Source organism: Maylandia zebra, linkage group LG16, assembly GCF_041146795.1.
Source record: "Maylandia zebra isolate NMK-2024a linkage group LG16, Mzebra_GT3a, whole genome shotgun sequence".
NCBI lineage: Eukaryota > Metazoa > Chordata > Actinopteri > Cichliformes > Cichlidae > Maylandia > Maylandia zebra.
The window spans coordinates 36,564,676-36,586,039 of record NC_135182.1 but is presented as its reverse complement, the minus strand read 5'-3'; the positions used below and the strand labels follow the sequence as shown (position 1 = coordinate 36,586,039).

General features: G+C 45.1%; 1 non-coding gene across 2 annotated transcripts; it reads right to left on the bottom strand.

Moving 5' to 3' along the window:
- Positions 1-1,134: 1,134 nt before the first annotated feature.
- Positions 1,135-15,446, bottom strand: LOC105940561 (uncharacterized). Of its 2 annotated transcripts, none has more exons than XR_013093683.1 (7): positions 15,365-15,446; positions 14,466-14,571; positions 7,495-7,679; positions 7,219-7,367; positions 6,427-6,568; positions 6,145-6,284; positions 1,135-2,291 (listed from the first exon to the last, which is right to left on the bottom strand). It is a non-coding gene; the product is annotated as an uncharacterized LOC105940561 (transcript). The 2 variants fall into 2 exon arrangements; XR_013093684.1 differs by having other exon boundaries at positions 6,158-6,284.
- Positions 15,447-21,364: the final 5,918 nt, after the last annotated feature.

Below are 21,364 nucleotides of genomic sequence, written 5' to 3'. Positions count from 1 at the left end.
ACTCCTCCATTTAAGGCTGGAACTCTTCCCAACTCCCAAGGAGTTTTTTAACTGCCTCAGTGACTTCGCCCCCAGTGATGGACGAGTCCAGAGACTCTGCTTCCTCTACAGAAGACATGTCACTAAACTTAAGGCGGTCCTCGAAGAATTTCTTCCACCACCCAACAATATCCTGAGTTGAAACCAGCAGTGCTTCACCTGTACTACACACAGTGAGGGAAAGCACCCTCCTGAGTTCCCTGAAAGTTGGCCAGAAAGCTTCGAGGGAGTCTTTTTCCATGGCCTTCTCCGGCCACTGACGTGAATCCTAGCAAAGTTCCACGTGCCATAGATCATTAGAGGAGCGCTACCGTTAATAACTGTGGCTGTTGATTGAACTTTACTGAGGGTTGCTAGTGGGGTGCATCATCTAGCAGACAGCATGGGCATGAAGATGGAGGTAGTCAGTTCCTGCATGAATCCCCCCACCACCTGCTTAACTTAGTTTCTTTTGACCTATTACAGTAACGAGTCTGGCGAGCAGAGCCTTCACAGTAACATGTTCCAGCCTGAACAGTGAAAAAGCCAGATACTGTGGCACTGAGGTCCGGCCATGTCTCTGTGAAGCACAACACAGTGAACTTCCAATCCTCCCTCTGATGTCTGACCAGCGCCCACAGCTTGTCCATCTCATTAGCCAGAGACCCTCAAGTTCCCTGTGATGGCCGAAGGAAGGCAGGGTTTATATTTCCTGCTCCTCACTTTCCTCACACTGAGACACTCTGCTCAGTGTCCCCCCGCAGGGCTGGACTGGGACAAAAAATCAGCCTGGGCATTTTGACTAGAGACCGGCCCACCAGGTATTACAGGAAAAACCAAATAGCCTTTGAATGAAAACAAATGTCGTTGTCACAGTGATGTACACTGTCTTGTTGGTACATATGTATCAGTCTAATAAACTTAAACCTCCACCATCCCCCCTATTCTGGTATTCTAAACAGTACTTAGCCGAAACCCAAAGACTGCTTGGTCGAGTTAACCTCCTGAACTATCTACAACACATGGTGGAAACCTGAAATTAAGACAGAGAAGACTAGAGGTGAGACATGACCATTACTGAATATTAAAAATAATAAATGACAGTTTATAATTTTCATAAACTATTTATTTACCACATCAATAAACAGCATGCCAGGGCAAAATATTTTTTCTAACATGGCAACCTTTTATAAGTGAAAGGAGACAGAAAGACAGGTGAGAAAGAATAAAACTTAACTGAGTTTTTGATGGCATTTTACACAAAGTACTTGTACAGTATCTGGAAAATGTGGGAAAATACTGGCATCATGTACAGTACTTTTTTCTAAAGAAATTATGGTGGGACCCTGAAAAAAACGTACTACGTACAATAATGGATTTCTATAAATTTGACATCAGATGAAAACTTTGGTTGTAAGATTCGGATAATTATTTGTTAAAAGCGAGACATTTTAAATGAGAATAAGAAAGAAAAGTATATCTTTGTGCCCCCCCCTTCCCTGTTAATGCCCTGCCTGGGCCCCTGGCAACACTTTTCTAGATCCGCCCCTGCACAGTTACCAGCTGTCAGCTACTTAGAAAAGGATCCTGGTGTTATTAGTCTCTCAGAAACAGTTCAATCTGACAGCGTAAAGACAGAATAACTCCAGCTTTTTGTCTTTTTTTTTTATTGTAGCTGAAGACAAATCACGTTTATTTTCAGCTCAATACGAAACGGTAATATTAATTCTGAATACCAGAGGATTCCGTTTTTTAGGGGACGGTTGGCAACTCTACTAAGTAACCATATGAATAAAATAAAGTTCACCAGTAACATCATAGCACCCACCCAACTGTATAGAAACTCCGTCATGCTAGCTAGTACACAGTACAAGTTACTGTAAGAGTCAGAATCCTCTAAACTGCTTCTCAGGAGACGTCCTCCTCCTGCAGTTGAGCAGACTCCAGTATCAGCTTTTTTAACCTATCCTATTACGTCACTTCAGAAATCTTGTTTTCCCCTCATCACGGTCCACACGCATACATCCCAGCAGCCCACGAAAATAATCCGAAAACTCATTCATCTGATAGTCCAGTTTGTAGGAAACACACAAGCTCTGCCATAATAAAGTCCTCCATCAGACTCTGTTTTGAGAAGTTTGTGTGTTTAGGTTTAAGAAGTAAGACGTCGTCTTGGACAGCAGCACAGCTTCTTGAATGTCCTCTACCTGCTGCCTGCTGAAGGCTTCTGGATGTCACCATTAGCAGCCTGGGAAACACGACTCTCACTGCATCTGTAATCACACAAGCAGAAAACATCAGTTTATAGTGTTAATGTGACCAGCAGCCTTTAGTGTGTCTGGTGTACGCTGCTCAGAAAATGTTACAAAATAGAGGAGCAGTTCAACATCAAGTCAGTGAAACTTTGGGATATTGATCTGATTAGTTCAGTATCAGAGGTGTTAATCAGGTTCAGCTGCTTTGGTGTTAATGAAACTAACAACAGGTGCAACAAGGACACATCCCCCAAAACAGTTTCACAGGCGGAGGACGCTCACGTCTCCCGCCTCTTATGTCTTAGTCTTACAATATCAGAGCCTTGAGACGAGCGCTGTTGTCACAAATAACTGAACTGAACACTGTGTGTCTATCACAGCCATTTCCATAGAACAAGATTTAATGTGATGTTAATTTATTTTGTTTAGGTTTTTACCTTTTTTTTACTCATTTTCACTTTTAGCTGTGATTGTTTTTTTGTTCAGTCATTTGTGTGTTTCTTGTCTTATTTCCCAGTGGTAAAGCACCTTACCTTCTTTCGGTTCCCAATTTTGAATTGTTCCATATCTGAGGCGTGATCCCAGGTTTTCTGGTTTTCTTTTCCTCTTGACCATCTTCAGCGCTGACAAACTCATGGGCTTTAAAACCTTTAATGGTCAGCTTGTAAAAACTGCTCCTTCTTTAAGGAGGAACACATAAACTACTATGTGAAACACAATTTCTTGTGAATGTCAAACTGAGAAGCAGAGAACCAATCAGAGTGTTTTTAGCTGTGATGTTGGTGCTGCACTGCTGGTTAGCTCAGCTTGATAGTGCCTTTGAACCCAGAGGATGCTGAAAGGTTCCCGGTTCAGTATGCTCTCTGTTTTAGTTTCATGTTAGAATTTTAGCCTGTTATTAACTTTGTCAATTCTAAAAGTGTGGAAGAGTTTGTGGCTCAGTGTTTTCCTTTCTTTGTTTTTCTTTGTTGTGGGGTTTTGTGGATTTGGGGGAAGGCATGTTAGCAGGCAGTGAGAGAGAAGGAAAGACAGAAGTGTGGACATGAGAGCAGGAAGTTAAAGCATGTAGGGACTATGAGTTGTACAGATAGAGGGGAAGTAAGAGCAGGATCATTGGAGGTGGATTCAAACTGTTGTGCCGCGGTGTCAACAGGAAGACCAGTGGAGGATGGGCAATCGTTTGTGTTTGTGAGCAGTGGAGGTGAAGAGAAGGTCAGACGGGATCATGAGTTTGAAATCAAATAGTTGATGCTGAATGTTGTCAGTGGCCCACAGGTTGGGTGTCAGTTAGAAGACAAAGAGGAAGTGATAGAGAGAGTTCCCAGGAGGCAAGAGTGATGACTGGAGCCGATTTACCAGAAGTTAACTAGTGTTGTAAATATGGTTCTGTTTGTGTGTTTCACTTCACTCTGTGTCAGTTTCAGTGTGAGTGAAACACCGATCTTATGTCTAAGTGTCACTCTGGGAGATTTCAGCCGCTCACGTTCTGTTGGTTAAATGTGAAATGTCACGTGTTTGTTGGTAAATACTAGGGGTGCAACGATACTCGTATCGATATTGAACCGTTCGATACAGTGCTTTCGGTTCGGTACGCATATGTATCGAACAATACAATTTTTTTCAAAATTTTTTTTTTTTTCAATTTTTTTATTTTTATTTTTATTTTTTTTTGTGTCCCGTTTGGATCTATAGCCATCAGAATTGTTGTCTTGAGGCCAAGAAAGATGCCAAGAGGATTTATTTTAAGTGGATCATCATATTGGTCCATTTGATTGACCTTTATTATAATTATGAATTTATTTTATTTTCAGTTGCAAACGGGACAGACATGACTGTGGGATAGGACAGGGGGAAAGAATGAAAGAAAGAGGGGGAGAGAAAGAAAGAAAACCAAAGGGGAGAAAAAAAAAAGAACAATACAAAATTTGTAATTTATTTTATCAACTTTCCTTCTGACGATGCTGTCTGTGTTGAGCGCTCAGTGAATCTGCATTTGACTACTCCGCCTAGGCTCGACAGTGCAGCCTAGGCGGAGTAGTCGAACGCAGATTCACTGAGCGCTCAACACAGACAGGATGGTCAGAAGGAAGAGCGCAGGGCAAGCTAGCGAGACAGAAGTGGACCTCCCCACCCTCATTCAGATCTGGCGTTTGGAATTATTTTGGTTTTCATGTGACGTATGACCCTGAAGGTAAGCGAGTCATGGACTAAAGTAAAACAGTATGTTGGATGTGCCATGCAATGCTCAATTACATGGGTGGGAGCTAGTGTGTTAGCGCAGTTAGCTCGTTAACGTGTTGGCCGTCTAGCCCCTCTGTATAGGGTAGCTCGTTAACGGAGATTTGCCGTGTTGTGGCATTAAGGTTATTTCAACGAGATTAACCTGAAAGCACTAGTGGGAACACAACGAATATGACTGCACATTTACACCGACATCATCCTAGTGCAAAGACAAAAACAAGCATGCATGCTACAAACTTTAGCCGAGTCATTTAGACAGCTGTTAGCACAGGATTCTCCTTATGGGGACCTGATATGTTTAATATGCTGCTGAGAATATAGCCCAGAAGAAGCGGATAGTATAGCTTTTATTTTGGAAAGAGACATTTCTCTGTAATAAACTCTCTTTTCCAAAGATGAGTGATTCCTCAATCAGATACAGGGCTCGCAATATCGCTAGCCCGACGTCCCGGGGCTATCTCTCCCCTGCCTGTCGGGCTATTGTAGGAAGGAAAAATATATGTCAATGCTTTTGCATTCTTTCAGAAATGTAGCTGGGTAATTATGTCATTGGGTGAGCCACTGTCAATATGTGACATATTGAAATCGTGTTTGAATTTGCGCTTTTTTTTTTGCTTTCACTTTGCAATCGCGCGAACTGTGTATAGAGAGCGACAGCACTGATCTGTGAGTGATGATAATTTGTGCACCAATTCCTCTGACATCGTCTTATTAATCGTTAGCTTACTATGCAAACATGACAAGTGAAATCTCCCGCAGCTTAAACATGTGAGAGGTTGATCGCGCAGAGAATCGCTGAGCTTATGTGAGTGCGGCAGGATATATATTTGACTACGATGACCTGGATGATTGAGAACCTTCACAGACAGATATATATTTTAGTTCTGCTGAGCCAAATAAGACAGGTCAGGGTGAAGAAGTGACAGCCAAAGAAAAGCTTACCACAAAACGGAGAAGTTATGACAAATCAGACTATAAGGCAAAAAGAAAGTGCAGCTTTATGGTTTCATGGACAAAAGAATTTCTGTGGCTGCAATATGACGAGCTAAAAAACAACACGCACAAGGGTTAGGGTTAAATTTAAAAACTGTACTTTTGTGTTAAAATATATATTTATAATTTTAATAAATGACAAATTAAAAAGGCATGAACATTTTTTTTTTGTATCGAAAAAATATCGAACCGTGACACCAAAGTATCGAACCGAACCGAACCGTGAATTTTGTGTATCGTTGCACCCCTAGTAAATACAAAGATGTGAGACTCGCTGTCTGATAGGAAGACAAACCAAAAGCCGAGCAAACTGGCGTGACGACCAGAGCTGGTTGTAACACTCCCACCAGTTATGTGGCAGGAAATTCAAGGTCAAACAAGTTTTTCTACCACAGAAAATGACTTTTCTTTCTCGAGTAAACTCTGGTACTCTCCAGTGTTTAACACCATTGGACATTTCATTGACTCACCAGTCACCAAGAAGAATCACATCAGTCTTACACACTGAGTAATCGTGAGTAGAAGGCTTTCAAACTGTCGAATCAGCTCTTTTACGTGCCCCGCTGACACGCTCGGAGTGGATACAGCACCCACTGGTGTCTGTGTGGTGAGTGTGTGCAGCAGTGTTGCTTCTTACCGGTGAGGCATACCATGGTTAGTGTAGGCAGCGTTTGATTTTCTCAGTTTGGAAAAACCCGAGGTATCCCAATGCAAGAATGGCGAGGACCACGATGCCGACGAGCAGCCCCACGATCATCGGCGTCCTGTTCACGTGTTCTGAGAAAACAGACGCAGTGAGTTTACTGCTGCAGCTTTAAAACCTTCAGCTGATTCAAAAGCAGCGGAGTCGTTTACATCTGTGTCTCTGGTTGGAGTCGGAGCGCGTTAAAGGAACGTTACACCAAGAAGAGCAGCTTACCTGATGCAGGGATGACCTCACACTGGATGCAGCTGCGTGGTTCCACGAGGTCCCCGTGGACCGTATAGGCCACCTGAACACAGTACCGCTGCCCCTCCTCCAGGTCTTCAATGGTCATGGAGGCTATGGTGTCTTCATACTCCTGACAATATGAAATTAGAAGATATTTACTTGATATTTACTTTGCTTGGGCTCCTGTTGTAATTTTAAAATGTGGACTCTCTGAGCGATTCCAGTTGTTAAACATGCAGGTTTAGTTTTTGCTGCTGATGTCTGAAATAATAATTTAACCAAAACAATTAAAAGTAAGTGGACAAACTAACTGAATTTTATATATGTGTATATATATATATATATATATATATATATATATATATATATATATATATATATATATATATATATATATATAGTTTTTAATGTGGCTGAAAATCTCTTGCAGTCAGTAACAGCCTGAAGTGGCGGACACATGACTCTCTGGCTTCAGTTTAGTTCTAAAAATGAAGGCGCAGGATTCATCTGGACACGAAACTGCTTCTCAGTCACTTTGAGTCTCTGAAAATGGGAACTGTGTAAAAATAGCTGTAATTCTGAAACAGTTTGTGCAGACTGTCTGTTGGTGCAGAGGCAAACTGTCCAAATATGCTTGGACCTGCCTGCACACACTGACAGACACATGTGCACATCTTTCTTTAAAAAAATAATAAAAATATCAGATATATTCTGAGCAGTGACACGTGCTGTAACATCAGGTGAGCATAAACACCTGGAGGAATCACTCCGTGTTCTCACCTGCAGAGGACTCTCTCCCTCTCTGCCAAAGTAAATCATGTGCTTGGCATTGCTGTCGTGTTCCTTCGCCAGCTCGTGGTCATCGTTAAGGAATACGGTGAGTGATCCAGGCCGGGTCAAAATGCTTAACGGAGGCGTGCAGACGTCACCTGGAAGAGCAGAGCGAGCGTCAGCACAGCAGCAGCTCGTGGTTCACACTGTGGTCAGGATGGTTAACACCTCGAGTCTCACAGCTTCACCCACAGACAGCGCTGACACATATCTGAGGGTTCTCACCGTATCTGCTGCAGGCGTTAACACCCTCAGATCTCAGCCCCCGTCTCTCGGCCCGCACACGCAGCGTCACGCAGCTGTTCTCGGGCGAGTCGTTAGTGTCGCGCGGCCCAACCGCTGATATGTTGCAGGAATGGAAAGGCGTCTGGATGCAGGCTGGAAGAGCTTCCCATTTATCAGAGTTAAATCTGAGGATGAGGAACAGAAACGAGTCAGAGAAAACATCTGCTCAGCGTTCTCTCCATGAAATCCCTGCAGCGGGTGGAGAACTGCAGCACAGCAGACAACTGTCCATCAGCAACATATTTAATAATAAGAACAGTGCAGTAAAGTTGCTGCTGGTACATGTGCTAGTAATTTATCAATATATTAATTTGCTCTGTGTTACAGAAACATGGTTACAGCGGGATGAACACAATGCACCTCAAAGGTCTTGACAACACTTCACTTGTTCTACAATTTTTCATGTTACAGCTTTATTCCAAAATTCATTTTTCATCCTTGCGACAGGAATGACAGATCACATAGTTCGCTCACTCGGTCGCAGCTTTCCAGCTGCAGCCCCACACACAACCACAACCTCAGGTGCCGGCACGCTCTTATTCATTGAAGGCGTTATGAGCTAATGGAGGTCCGGTGTGTCTCAGCCTCCCCTGCAGCCGTGCCCAGGCCACACCCAACCTAGGTCGGGCAGCCATCCAGCCTAGCCCAATCGGCCATGGCCATGTGCATCCGTGGCCCATGGACTAGCGGCAGGGATGAGTTGTGTCCGGGGCCGACCGAGTGTGTCCAGCGACGGCGCAGCAGTCGAGGAGGTAAGCCGCGTCTCACATGCAGCTTGGCAGGCCGCCGGCAGGCTAGACCACAAACGCTGACCTCTGGTGTAAACAATCCAGGTTCAGACGGTGCTGGCCTCTGCCGAGGACGCCGCTTGGACCAGACAGCACGGTGACCTCTGACATGAATGTGGCAGGTTCAGATGGCGCGCAGACCTCCAACTCAGCCTGGGCAGGTCCCTGTTCTGGGCGACCTCTGGCTCAGCATGAGCTGGTCCAGATAGCATGCAGACCGCTGGCTTGCAAAACAGGTCCCTCTCGTGCATGGACATCTGCAACACCATGGGGGTCGTCTCCCTCCCCAATGCGGTCTAGGAACGCCGGTCAGGCTGGCGGCGGTGTCCGTCAGGAACCAACCAAGCTTCCAGACTCAATATCAGTTGCATCTGGAGCTCGGAACGGTCCTGCAGCCGTTCCAACTGGCGGCGAGACACCACCACCTGCTCCCTTCACGTAGCTGCAAGCTCAACCACCATTCGGGCCAGCGTGTCCATTGGCTGGCCCGGTCGAGGTTCCGCCATGCCACCTCCCGGGTTTCAGCACCACTGTGACGGACCCGACCATGTAGTTCGCTCTTTACACACTTTTCTTTATTCAGGTGCTCCTTCTTACACACAACCACAACCTCAGGTCCCAGCACACTCTTTTACTCACGGGAGGCGTGACGAGCTAATGGAGTTCCGGTGTGTCTTAGCCTCCCCTGCAGCCGCGCCCAAGCCACACCCCTCCACAATCCTACGACAACTTTGGATCTTTTACGGAAGAGTGACTTCTGTCTGATCACTCCACCATGCAGATCTGATTGGTGGGATGCTGCACAAATTGTAGTCCTTTCTCCACAAAGCAACACTGGAGCGATATCAGAGTGACCAACATTCTTGGTCATCTACCTAAATAAGGCTCTTCTACCCCAATTGCTCAGATTGACTGGGGACAGACCTACATGGAACTCCAGTCACCCCAGTGTGTGAAGAGGATTCTCCATTAACATGAACGAATCGATTCAACTCAATTCAATTTTGTTTATATAGCAACAAATGACAACAACATTTGCCTCAAGGTGCTTTATATTGTAAAGTAAAGACCCTACAATAATACCCTGCGCTTTGGCATCAGTGGGAAGGAAAAACTCCCCTTTAACAGGAAGAAACCTCCAGCAGAGCCAGGGTCATTGTCAGGACTTCCTGATAATAATGACTTACAGTCGTCCAGCCTGGAAGTAATAAATGCATGAACTAGTTTTTCAGCGTCACTCTGAGACAGGATATTTCTAATTTTAGAGATCGTGAATGACCACGGCAGACCTGGTGACATTAACATGCTTTGCAGCATGCTTTATTAGCACACACACGATGCCGTTCACAATACACACAGAGATGCAGCTCTCCCACTGCCAGCCCAACAACAACCAACCACAGGACCCAGTACAATATTTAAGTCAGCAGGGCGTGAAGTGCTTCGAGAAACTGGTCCGACATCACATCATGTCCTGCATGCCACCCACACTCAACCTGCTCCAGTTTGCACACAGAGCTAACAGATCTACTGAAGATGCCATTGTTACAACGCTCCACACCACCATCTCTCACCTGGAACAACAGCGATGTGACACCAGGCTGCTCTTTGTTGACTTTGGCTCTGGTTTTAATACCATACTGCCGGTGAGACTAACAGTAAAACTGCTGGATATCGGACTTCCTTCTACCACCTCCTGCTAGATCAGAGACTTCCTGTCAGACCGTGTACAGAGTTAGAGTGGGGCCTCATCTTCCCTCAGCCCTCAGCCTTAACATCGGCTCTCCACAAGACTGTGTACTGAGTCCCCTACTGTAAACTCTGTACACACATGACTGTGTTAGTTCCCACCCAGACAACGCAGTCATCAAGTTTGCAGATGATACCACCGTGGTGGGGCTCATCTCTGGGGAGACGGCGTACAGAGCTGAGGTTCAGAGGCTGTCAGATTGGTGTGCCGACAACAACCTGGACCTCAAAACCACCAAGACAACAGAGCTGGTAGTCGACTTCAGAAGGAGGAAGTCTGAGCTGCAGCCTGTCAGCATCAATGGGGAGTGCGTGGAAAGGGTATCCAGTTTCAAGTTCCTGGGTGTGCACATAGACACAGACCTCCAATGGTGCTCAAACACCTCGGCTGTTGTAAAGAAGACCCAACAGTGTCTCCACTTTCTGACAATCCTCAGAAAAATGGACCTGAAGAAGGAGCTTCTACTGCTGCTCCATTGAAAGTGTGCTGACATCCTGCATCTGTACAGTAGTGACACCTGAGAATGCTGTTTGTTTCAGCTCCGCCTTCAATACAGTCCAACCCCACAAACTGGTTAATAAACTAAGCAACTTAGGACTCAGCAGCTCACTGTGCAGCTGGATATTGGACTTCCTGAGCGTTAGACCCCATAACGTCAGGATGGGAGAGCACACCTCCTCCACCCTCATTCTGAACGTAGGCGTCCCACAGGGGTGTGTCCTCAGCCCCCTCTTATACACACTTTTCTATCTGTGTGTGGTTCTCCAGCTGCACCATAGCACACAGAAAGACAAAAAAAAATCACTGGACTTCCTCCCTGACCTGTACAGCACTCGCTGTCTCAAGAGGGCATGCAGCATCCTACGGGACTGCACACACCCAGGACACCGGGCGTTCAAGCTGCTGCCATCTGGCAGGAGAGTCAGGCTGCTGAGGGTCCAGACAAACTGACTCAAGGACAGCTTTTACAACAGGGCACCAGCTTTTTCGTCATCATCAGGTGACGTCTTCAGTCTCAGCTGACTGCAGGTTTCAATCTTATAAACAGGACATTTGCATAATGACTGAAACCAGCCCACTGAAGGAACAATGGGCTGGGAGGTCAGTTCCTTAATCTTAATTATGCAAATTCTCAAGATTATTGATCAACAAACACTGATCAATGGCCATGAGTCCCATTCACAGAGAGTTGGGGAATGGCTGCAATCACAGCATTGTAAGATGGTGACAGATGTACCCTTGTCCCCTTTTCGAGGTTGTGCTCAGCCGGGCCCCATGGACTAAGGTTCGGTCACCAGATGCTTGCCCTCGGGCACCCTCCCCTGGCCTGGCTCCAGGGCGGGGCCCCGGTAACCCTATCCTGGGCAGGGTAAACTGTTCCCTTGGTGATATTCTCATACGGGTCTTCTGAATCACTCTTTGGCCCTTTCTCAACTCTCAAGTAAGCAAGTCCACGCTCCCGTGCGTTCCCGGCGAGTCTGGACTTGTCGAGAACGCACTGGAGAATGGACTCACGATTTGTACAATTGTACAATTTATTTTTTGAAGATGCAACACTCAGGAACAAATAAAACACTGAAATAAACCAAACATTAACATTTCGAAGTGATCTAAGTGACTTATATATCATGTTTAACCTCAATAGCGAAATCTCTATTTATAAAAATAAGGTACATGTATGCCTTAATAAAAACAAACAGGTGAGATTTTAGAACGCGTTTATTTTTGTTTTTGTTTTAGTGGACACTCAAAAGTTGCAATAGACAGCTGCTGGGGTTTGAAAGAGAACTGAACAAATATTTCTGGAGCTTCATCAGGTGATGGCCTCCAGCTCGCACTGCAACAGTTTGCAGCACAGTGCGAAACGCTGGGAATGAGAATCAGCACCTTTAAATCTGAGGCCATGGTTCTCAGCCGGAAAAGGGTGGAGTGCTCACTCCGGGTCAGGGATAAGTTCCTGCCCCAAGCGGAGGAGTTTAAGTATCTCGGGGTCTTGTTCACGAGTGATGGGAGAAGGGAGCGGGAGATCGACAGACGGATTGGTGCTGTGGGAGAGCTGAGTGTAAAAGCGAAGTTCTCAATTTACCAGTCGATCTAGGCCCCTGCCCTTGCCTACGGCCACGAGCTGTGGGTAGTGACTGAAAGAACAAGATCGCTGATACAAGCGGCGGAAATGAGCTTCCTCCGAAGGGTGGCTGGCCTCTCCCTTAGAGATAGGGTGAGGAGTTCGGCCATTCGGGAGGGGCTCAGAGTAGAGCCGCTGCTGCTCCACATCGAAAGGAGCCAGTTGAGGTGGTTCGGGCAGCTGACAAGGATGCCCCCTGGGCGCCTCCTGGGTGAAGTGTTCTGGGCATGTCCCACCAGGAGGAGGCCCCGGAGCAGACCCAGGACACGCTGGAGAGATTATATCTCTCGGCTGGACAGCATTGAATTCATACAGTAAACGTGCTTCCTGTAGGCCGGGGATTTCCAACTCAGTTTACACTTCGATCCTTGCAGGCCTGACAAGTGAAACAACCCTTTCAGTCAGTGTGAAGTGCAGTTTCAAAGTACATCTCAATTGTTCCACATGATAAAGAATTGCTGCTGTATCTAATGAAAGAAATCTATCAGCACGACTACACAGTGGAACCCCGAGTTACGAATACCCCGTTTCACGAAAAATTTAAGTTACGAAGGCACTGAACGGCAATATTTCTGCCCGTGTTACGGCAAAATGCCCAAGTAACAAAATGCCATCCGAATCATGTGACAACCCCTTGGCTTCCGTACTTGCGCTTCGCTGTTCCACTTGAATGACGTATTGTTGTTCTAGTTAGCAATTAGCCTGTAGCCTATATCGTTCAGCATCGCCTCACTCAAAACGCGCAATGGGTGCTTTGACTTACGAAAGCTTTCGACTTACGAAAGACCCTCGGGAACGGATTAATTTCCTAAGTCGGGGTTCCACTGTATTGGTTTAAATAGTAAGAAAGAAATGTGTCAGGCTAAAGTACAAGTTGTGGTAGCTGGTCTGCTAGATTAGATTAGATTAGATAGAACTTTATTAATCCCTCGGGTGGGTTCCTCTGGGAAATTCGATTTCCAAAAAAGCACAGCACCGACAGAAGTTACAGAGTTACAGAATATTATATATATATATATACACACACACACACACACACATATATATAAATACAGAGACAATATAAATCAGAATCAGAATCAGAATCAGAAAGGGTTTTATTGCCAAATGTTGAGCAGGTTTACAACATTAGGAAATTGCTGCGGTGCTTCAGTGCAAACATACTGTCATAAAAATATAAAAATAAGAATAAGAATTAAAAGTGCTAAGTGGATAGATAAATAAAATATACGAAGGGGATAAATAGAATAAATAGGAATAAAAAATAAAAATACAAGTGAATTGCACATTTCAAGTATTGAGTCTATTGCTAGTAATCAGACCTGGTTACTGGCCTTGTTTGAACCTGAATCTGACTGAGATGCTGTGGCATCAAAGAGGCAGTTCATTCTCGAAAACCCTCGAATGTGGCTGAATGACATCAACTGTCCAAAGATGAGTGGGTCAGCGCTGCTTGATTGCAGCAGTTGCTGCAAAGGGTGGCCCAACCAGTTACTAGGTTTTAGCAACAATCCCTTTTTCACACAGGGCCATGTAGGGTTGGAGTTTTTCCCTTAATAATAAACACCTTCATTTAGAAACTGCATTTTGTCTTATCTTTGCCTGATATTTAAATTTGTTTAATGATCTGAAAAACACAGCTGTATGCCCTCCTTCACATTTCCAAAGCTGCCTGCTGGGCAGGATCGTACTTTTTCTGTTCTAATTTGAAGCTATATAAATAAAACCGCATTGAATAACAGCTGCAGACTCATTCTCAGTCAATGATCTGATTTATCGATAAACCGATGAACCTCTGAAACTGTTCAAAAACAGAAGTGGTTATGTGGCACAGTCGGCCTTCCGCTTTCTGTTTGAATGGATTTTATTCTCAGTTTTACTTTTATTTCTTGTTATTAGCTTTCTTTTTCTTTTTCTTTTTTTAACCTATGTTTATCTTTACTGTAGTTTATTTAATTCAAATTATTATTCAAATGGTACGTTCTGGGCTCCTTTTATTTTAAAAATATTTCTATTTAATTTCTTTCTGTAGTTTTTAGCTTATTAAAATGTTTTATTTAACCCATCCAGTTTGTTTGTTTGTTTGTTGTTTTGTCTTCTGTAAAAGTGATGACCTAAATCCAGAAAATGATATCTTCAGTATAGTTTGGAGCATGAGATGAAATTCTTTCGTTCATTTTAATTATCACTAAAGGAAAAGGAAGCTCCACCTTAAAACAGAGCACCTTCCCTGGCTGTGAGGTCTCACCTGCGGTAATTCACAGTGTAGGTAACGTCCGGCTCCCCTGGAGTCCACGTCAGCTGACCCTTCTCCACCTGGACGTTCTGTGGAGGCGGCGGCGCCTGAGACGCGACTGCAAAGGTGAAGAAAGCAAACCAGAGAAATCCCTGCATAATCCAGATTATTGTTATTCATGTGATCACGGCCTCAGATGATTTATTAAAGAGACAGCAGGAACCATCGACGCCACGACGCCTGAGCTCAGAGGGACAAAGATTCAAAAACGAGGAATAACATCTGTCTGCTGCACACGGCACGTTTTTAAAAACTGAACAGATGTGAACCTGATGTTTGTGGTGACGTCATTTATTCACTTTCATGTCTGTTTTCTGATTGGACAGATCAGTTATTTATTGCCTGAGAGTGTCAGAGTCAAAAGTGTTTACAGTGAACAGATGAATGAACATTTATTGCATCAGTAATAATGAAGGTTAAACATGTTTACAGGCTGATTTAAACAAACACAGAAGTGATGATTATAACCTGAAATAAACTCTTTGAAAGCCTCACAGATCCTTTCCTGTCATGTCAGGAGCTTTGGACATTTATAGCCCACTTCCATGTTTCACAGGAACCTTTAACCCTCCAGCAGCTGCGACTGTTTCACCTTTTTAACCTGAAACAGTCGCAGCAAACAGAAAAAGGACATTTTCTCATGTTAGACGCGCTGAACTGACCTATCAGGAATAACCTACTGCTGACTCTGTTATACCATTAAATGAGTCACCGTCAGCTGAAGAAATGAAAGTAAGCTTTAAAGTGTGACTCAGGAGCAAAAATAATCAATTTACATAATTAAAGGACAAAATCACACACAGGATGTTGCTTCATCTGTGGTTAGTGTGCCGTTGGCGGCGGCTCCTTACCCCAGGTGAAGGTGTGGAAGCAGAGCAGGATCAGCAGCATGGTGACGGCGAGAATGAGAAGCTGAGCACTGTTTCAGCTGTGTGTGTGTGTGTGTGTGTGTGTGTGTGCGCGCTCAGGAAGCACAGACAGCTCAGATGTCATGTGACCCGACTGAGGTTTTGGGATGTTTGACCACAGTTTCCACAGGAGGTGGAGCTTGCTAAGCTAGAAATTACAAAAAGAAAGAACTTAAATTAAAAATTTTAAAATATTAAATGACAGAGCTTAAAAAGTACAGATCTAAGTTAAATAAAATAATTAGTTAAAGCATTTAAATAAACATTCCTAAGCATTCACAGACATTACTGCAGTTTAACTAATTAGTGTTTGTTATGAGGCTTCAGGGATCGAAAGACTGCATCTGCATGGCAATGAATATATCTAAGCTGCCTTCTGAACAGTCTCACAGATGTAATATTATCTACAGCTACTCTTAGTACCATTGATGTTAAGTTAGACTCTTTTTCTCCAATTGATCTTTCTGAGTTAACTTCAATAATTACTTCCTCCAAACCATCAACGTGTCTTTTAGACCCCATTCCTACAAAACTGCTCAAAGAAGTCCTGCCATTAATTAATTCTTCGATCATAAATATGATCAACCTATCTCTAATAATCAGCTATGTACCACAGGCCTTCAAGCTGGCTGTAGTTAAACCTTTACTCAAAAAGCATCTCTAGACCCAGCAGTCTTAGCTAATTATAGGCCAATCTCCAACCTTCCTTTATATCAAACATCCTTGAAAGAGTAGTTGTCAAACAGCTAACAGATCATCTGCAGAGGCTTATTGAAGAGTTTCAGTCAGGTTTCAGAGCTCATCACAGCACAGAAACAGCTTTAGTGAAGGTTACAAATGATCTTCTTATGGCCTCTGACAGTGGACTCATCTCTGTGCTTGTCCTGCTAGACCTCAGTGCAGCGTTCGATACTGTCGACCATAATATCCTATTAGAGCGATTAGAACATGCTGTAGGTATTACAGGTACTGTGCTGCAGTGGTTTGTATCATATCTATCTAATAGACTCCAGTTTGTGCATGTAAATGGAGAGTCCTCTTCACACACTGAGGTTAATTATGGAGTTCCACAGGGTGAACATGATTTATTGATGTACAGAGTCATGTTTGACCCCCTGGAGTCTAGACTCTGCTGGTGGAGATAGAGACGGAGGCTTGAATGGAGCCTGAGTGAGCAGGGAGAGGCCATGATGGGAGGAGGTGGGTTGCACAAAGGAGTCTGTGAGACAGAGTGAACGTTGACTGGCCTGAATAAGGCCGGCAGATAATTGGACTAAAAAAAAAAAGCGCAAAGGCCACGAGATGAAGGATGTATTTGGTCATACATGATGAGCACAGCAGGAGACGGAGCTTTCTGGAGCATTTTGATAACAGAGCCGATCCATATCCCAGATCCAGAAGGCTGGGAATGAATCCTGGGAAAGCTCACTAACATTTGTGCTTCCTTCATCGTTGTGATCGCCTCACTCTTCCCAGGGTTAACCCAGGGCATTTGTGCTGTGTGCATCTATTTGAGCAGTGTATGGATCAGCATGTTACAGACCCCAGAGAGAAGCCTCCTTTACCATCAGCACCTTAAATGTTGACGGGACCTTAATTCCCACAGGAGCATCAGGACAATCACACTTAATCTGAGGCATCCCAGCACATCTGAGGGCCTTTTTGCATTTGCTTCTTTCACTGAGCAGCTCATCATATAAAGCTCCATAACTGCGGTACCATTAGCTGGACAGGGAGGATCACGAAAGACATAAAGAAGAACCAATAATCAAACTGGAACAAGGCGGTGGATCCCGCTGACGTGATGGAAACCTTCTTCCTTGAGTTAAAGTCAGGATTCTCAGTGCCATGACTCATATTTCATCAAATCTCTGCTTAAAGTTTAACTCTGATACAGACTTTATAAATCAGGTTATTTTTTGCATCAATAAATCATTGGGCTGAAACATTTTCACTGCAAGATGGCACTAAGAGACAAACAGTCTGCCCAGCTCCCTCCATCAGAGGGCGCCATTGATCTGTACACTTCCCTCCGACTGGTAGTTGTTACATGCGCTGTGTTCAGAGCCATGGTGGCTTAAGTATTCTTCATAACAGCACCGAGCAGTTACACATCAATCAATCAACTAATCAAAGCTTTATTTGTCACAAGCAGGTTGCCCTGCCGTGAAATGGGACCACCCCCGACCTTACACACATAACACAGACATCACATGGGGTTACAAGTCGGAGATCGGTAGCGTTGCACTGAAAACACTGAAATGTACATAACAACGGGAAGGTACAAGAGGAAAAAAAGAGACCTCCACTCATGCTGTGCTTCCATGGTAGGACAGCACGAGAGCAGGAAACAAAAAAAGTCCTCTGCACAAAAAAGCACATGAATGTCCACAGCACAACATTGTGAAGACATGACAAGCCACAGGGTTGGGTAGGGGATGAGGAGTAATCCCAGGCAACACAGCAGCCATCCTGCAACGGCGCCGTCTCTAGCGCGGGCCCAGACCCGCCTCGTGTTCCCAGGAGGCAACAAGCATCGAAGGCGTTGGAAAGGGAGGGGGGATGAGTGAGTGCTTATCAGTGTAAGTGTGTGTGTGTCCATAGTTCAGCTGAGACAGTGTCCTTCACCCTATCAGGCTAAGTAAACAGTCCTCCAGCCAACCCAGGTGGCCTTGCATGGGATGGGAAGAATAGTCATCACACAGTCGTTATCAGCGAGTGATTGTTCGGCTGGCGCCGTGGTGGTGTCTGCATTACGATGTTGATTTTGTTGATTTTTCATGCGAGCAGCCCAGGAGAACGTCAAGCTGCTCTTTAACACTCTGATGCTGGCCTCTCAATCTCCCGTCGGAGAGCCGCGAGCCTCCCCATGATGGTATCAAACTTCTGTTCCATGGTGTTATCGTTCTTTTGATTCTGAGACCTCACAACTGCAGTGATCCGTTCCGCGATGTTTTCCAACTGTCGCTCAAGGGTCTCATTCTGAGCAGGCCTCTCTCTGATGTATCCCCCCATACGCTCAATGTTGTTGTTTTGAGTCTTCACGGCAGCTGCAAGCATCTCCAAGGTGTTACCCATGCTGCGTTCGTTGTGAGAGCCAGGGCCAAGCCAGCTCCGATCAGCAAGAACCCTGTTATCATGGTTCCAAATAGGTAGATATCTTCAGCGTCCTCGATCGACAGTCCCGCCAGGCACACAACCCTCCATTCCTGCCACCTGTCCATCGTGTATCTGGCAGGGAAAGTACCTCCAGGGCACTCAGGCTCTCCCAAGCCCAGACTTCTCATTGAGAAAAGGGTGTCAATAACATTCAGAGACCAGTTGATCAAATCCATAATTCTCTTTTAGGTTTTAGAGAACGACAGTGAGAGACTGTTCGAGGGAAAGTAACACACACAAGACAAGACAAGGACACAAGAGGCTAAGCAGGGAAGATAAGGGTGAGGAGGAGAGGAGAAAAAGTGCGACCGCCTTTGCTGAGAGCCAAAACGAGATGTCCAACATGACCAACGACCTGTGTGAACCTCTGAGCTGCTCACTCTGAAAGACCAGAGGAAGCTTAGACGTTCTGCTTCACAAACTCAAGGCTGAGAGAGAAGCTACCTCAACAAGACCCAACAAAGAGATGCATGAATCCCTGTAATAATTCACAGTCACATCCCTTAAACCACATGAGTCATACGCTAGAAACAAAATGGTATTCTAAGGTCTAAGACTTTCCAAAAAAGAAGCAAAGTTAGGACAACTTACTGTCCTCTGAGGAAAACAGGAACAAACCCAGGTTTCCTTTCAGCTCTGAAGCCAGACAGGCAAGCAGAGTCCTTACCACTGTCCTCCCAACCTGTCCATGAATAACAGTTTTCCACAATAACTGGGCATTGTGATGTGATCGTACAGTCACACATTCAGGTGGCTTAAACACATGGAGAGGAGATTCAAAAATCCCTCCTTCAGTCATATCTGAGTTTTTACTTCTATGTTCTAAAACCGTGCCAGCCTGTGCAGAAAGTATAATCCACAATGTAGATGCTTCCCTTTGGTACTATTACTAGAAAACCTGATACTGATTGCTACGCAGAGGATACTCAATTACAGTTATGTGTGAAATCACATGACACATAGATGGCTACCCCTCCCTGAGCAGGACAGAGTTTTCTTGTTGGAGGTCAGGTTTAGGGTTCCTGCCAATTATGTACCTGGTATTTAAGAAGCAAACTCAGTCTGATGGAGAAGTCTGGGTTCAATAGTCAACAGTACTTGTCTGACCGCACTGTGCCATGGTGTGGGGGTGTTTTGCAGTAGCTGGGCTCAGCCTCTCAGATCCAGTGAAAGGAACTCTCAATGCTTCAGCATAAGAAGACTTTATGGACAATTTCATGCTCCCAAATTTGTGGGAACAGTTTGGGGATGTCCTCTTCCTGTTCCAACATGACTGCACACCAGCACAGAGTCCTGACAGAACGGATGGATGGATGATGGGTATATGGGATGATGAATGGATGGATGGATGCCTAGGTTGATGGATGGACCTTTGGAATGAATTAGCCAGGCCTTCTCGTCCAACATCAGGGTGACCAATCCTGTACCTGTGGAAAGACTTCCTAGAAGATTTGCAGCTGTTATCGCTGCAAGAGGGGGGCTGACATCATATTAAACCTATGGATGGATTAAGAATGGGAATGCCACTCAAGCTGATATCCGTGTGAAGCCAGCTGAGCCAATCCTTTTGTCAATATACTGAACAAAAGCACAGAAGCTAAACTAGTGATATCAGGTAACGTTGCTAAGCAGGAGAGGACGGCAAAACAAACAGAGGCGTTGACTGACTCAAGCCCAGAAGCCCTAAACAAACACCAAAAGCATCAAAGCCTGAGACCATAAGCACGCAAACAAAGGAGCTAAATCCATACTTCAAAGAATGACCGGAGAACTACAGGCACAGGTTCATAATCAGAAAGACTGGAGGTGACAGCAAGGCACACAGGAAAACCAGAAAATGAAGAAAAACAGGATAAAACTACAAAAATCTGACAAAAAGTCAAAAACATCAAAGACAATTAAAACCTGAACCACATTTAAATCTGGTTCTTTCAATGACTACCGCCCAGTAGCACTCACCCCCATCATCACTAAGTGCTTAGAGCGACTGGTCCTAGCACACTTCAAATCCTGTCTCCCCCCCACCCTGGACCCCCACCAATTCGCATACCGCCAGAACAGGAGCACAGAGGATGCAGTCTCCATCGCACTGCACTCTGTCCTCTCACACCTGGACAACAACAACACCTACACCAGAATGCTGTTTATAGACTTCAGTTCAGCATTCAATACAATCCACCCCTCACAACTCATCAGGAAACTGACAGACCTGGGCATCAGTTCCCTCATCTGCAAATGGTTACTGGACTTCCTGACCAACCGCCCCCAACATGTCCGGCTGGATAACCGCTGCTCATCTACAATCACAATGAACACCGGTGTACCACAAGGCTGTGTGATGAGCCCTTTCCTCTACTCCCTCTTCACCCACGACTGCAGACCTGCTGATGGTTCCAACACCATCATTAAGTTTGCAGATGACACCACGGTGATTGGCCTCATCAGTGACAACGATGAGGCCGCCTACAGGGAGGAGGTGGATCGTCTGGCTGAGTGGTGCGACACAAACAACCTGCTGCTTAACACCGAGAAGACCAAGGAGCTCATCGTGGACTACAGGAGGAATGCTGACCCACATCCACCCATCCACATTAAGGGGACGGCTGTGGAGCGTGTGAGCAGCTTCAAGTTCCTGGGAGTCCACATCTCCGAGGATCTCACCTGGACGACCAACTGCTCCAAGCTGGTCAAGAAGGCTCACCAGCGCCTCTTCTTCTTGAGGACCCTGAGGAAGAACCACCTGTCCTCAGACATCCTGGTGAACTTCTATCGCTGCACCATCGA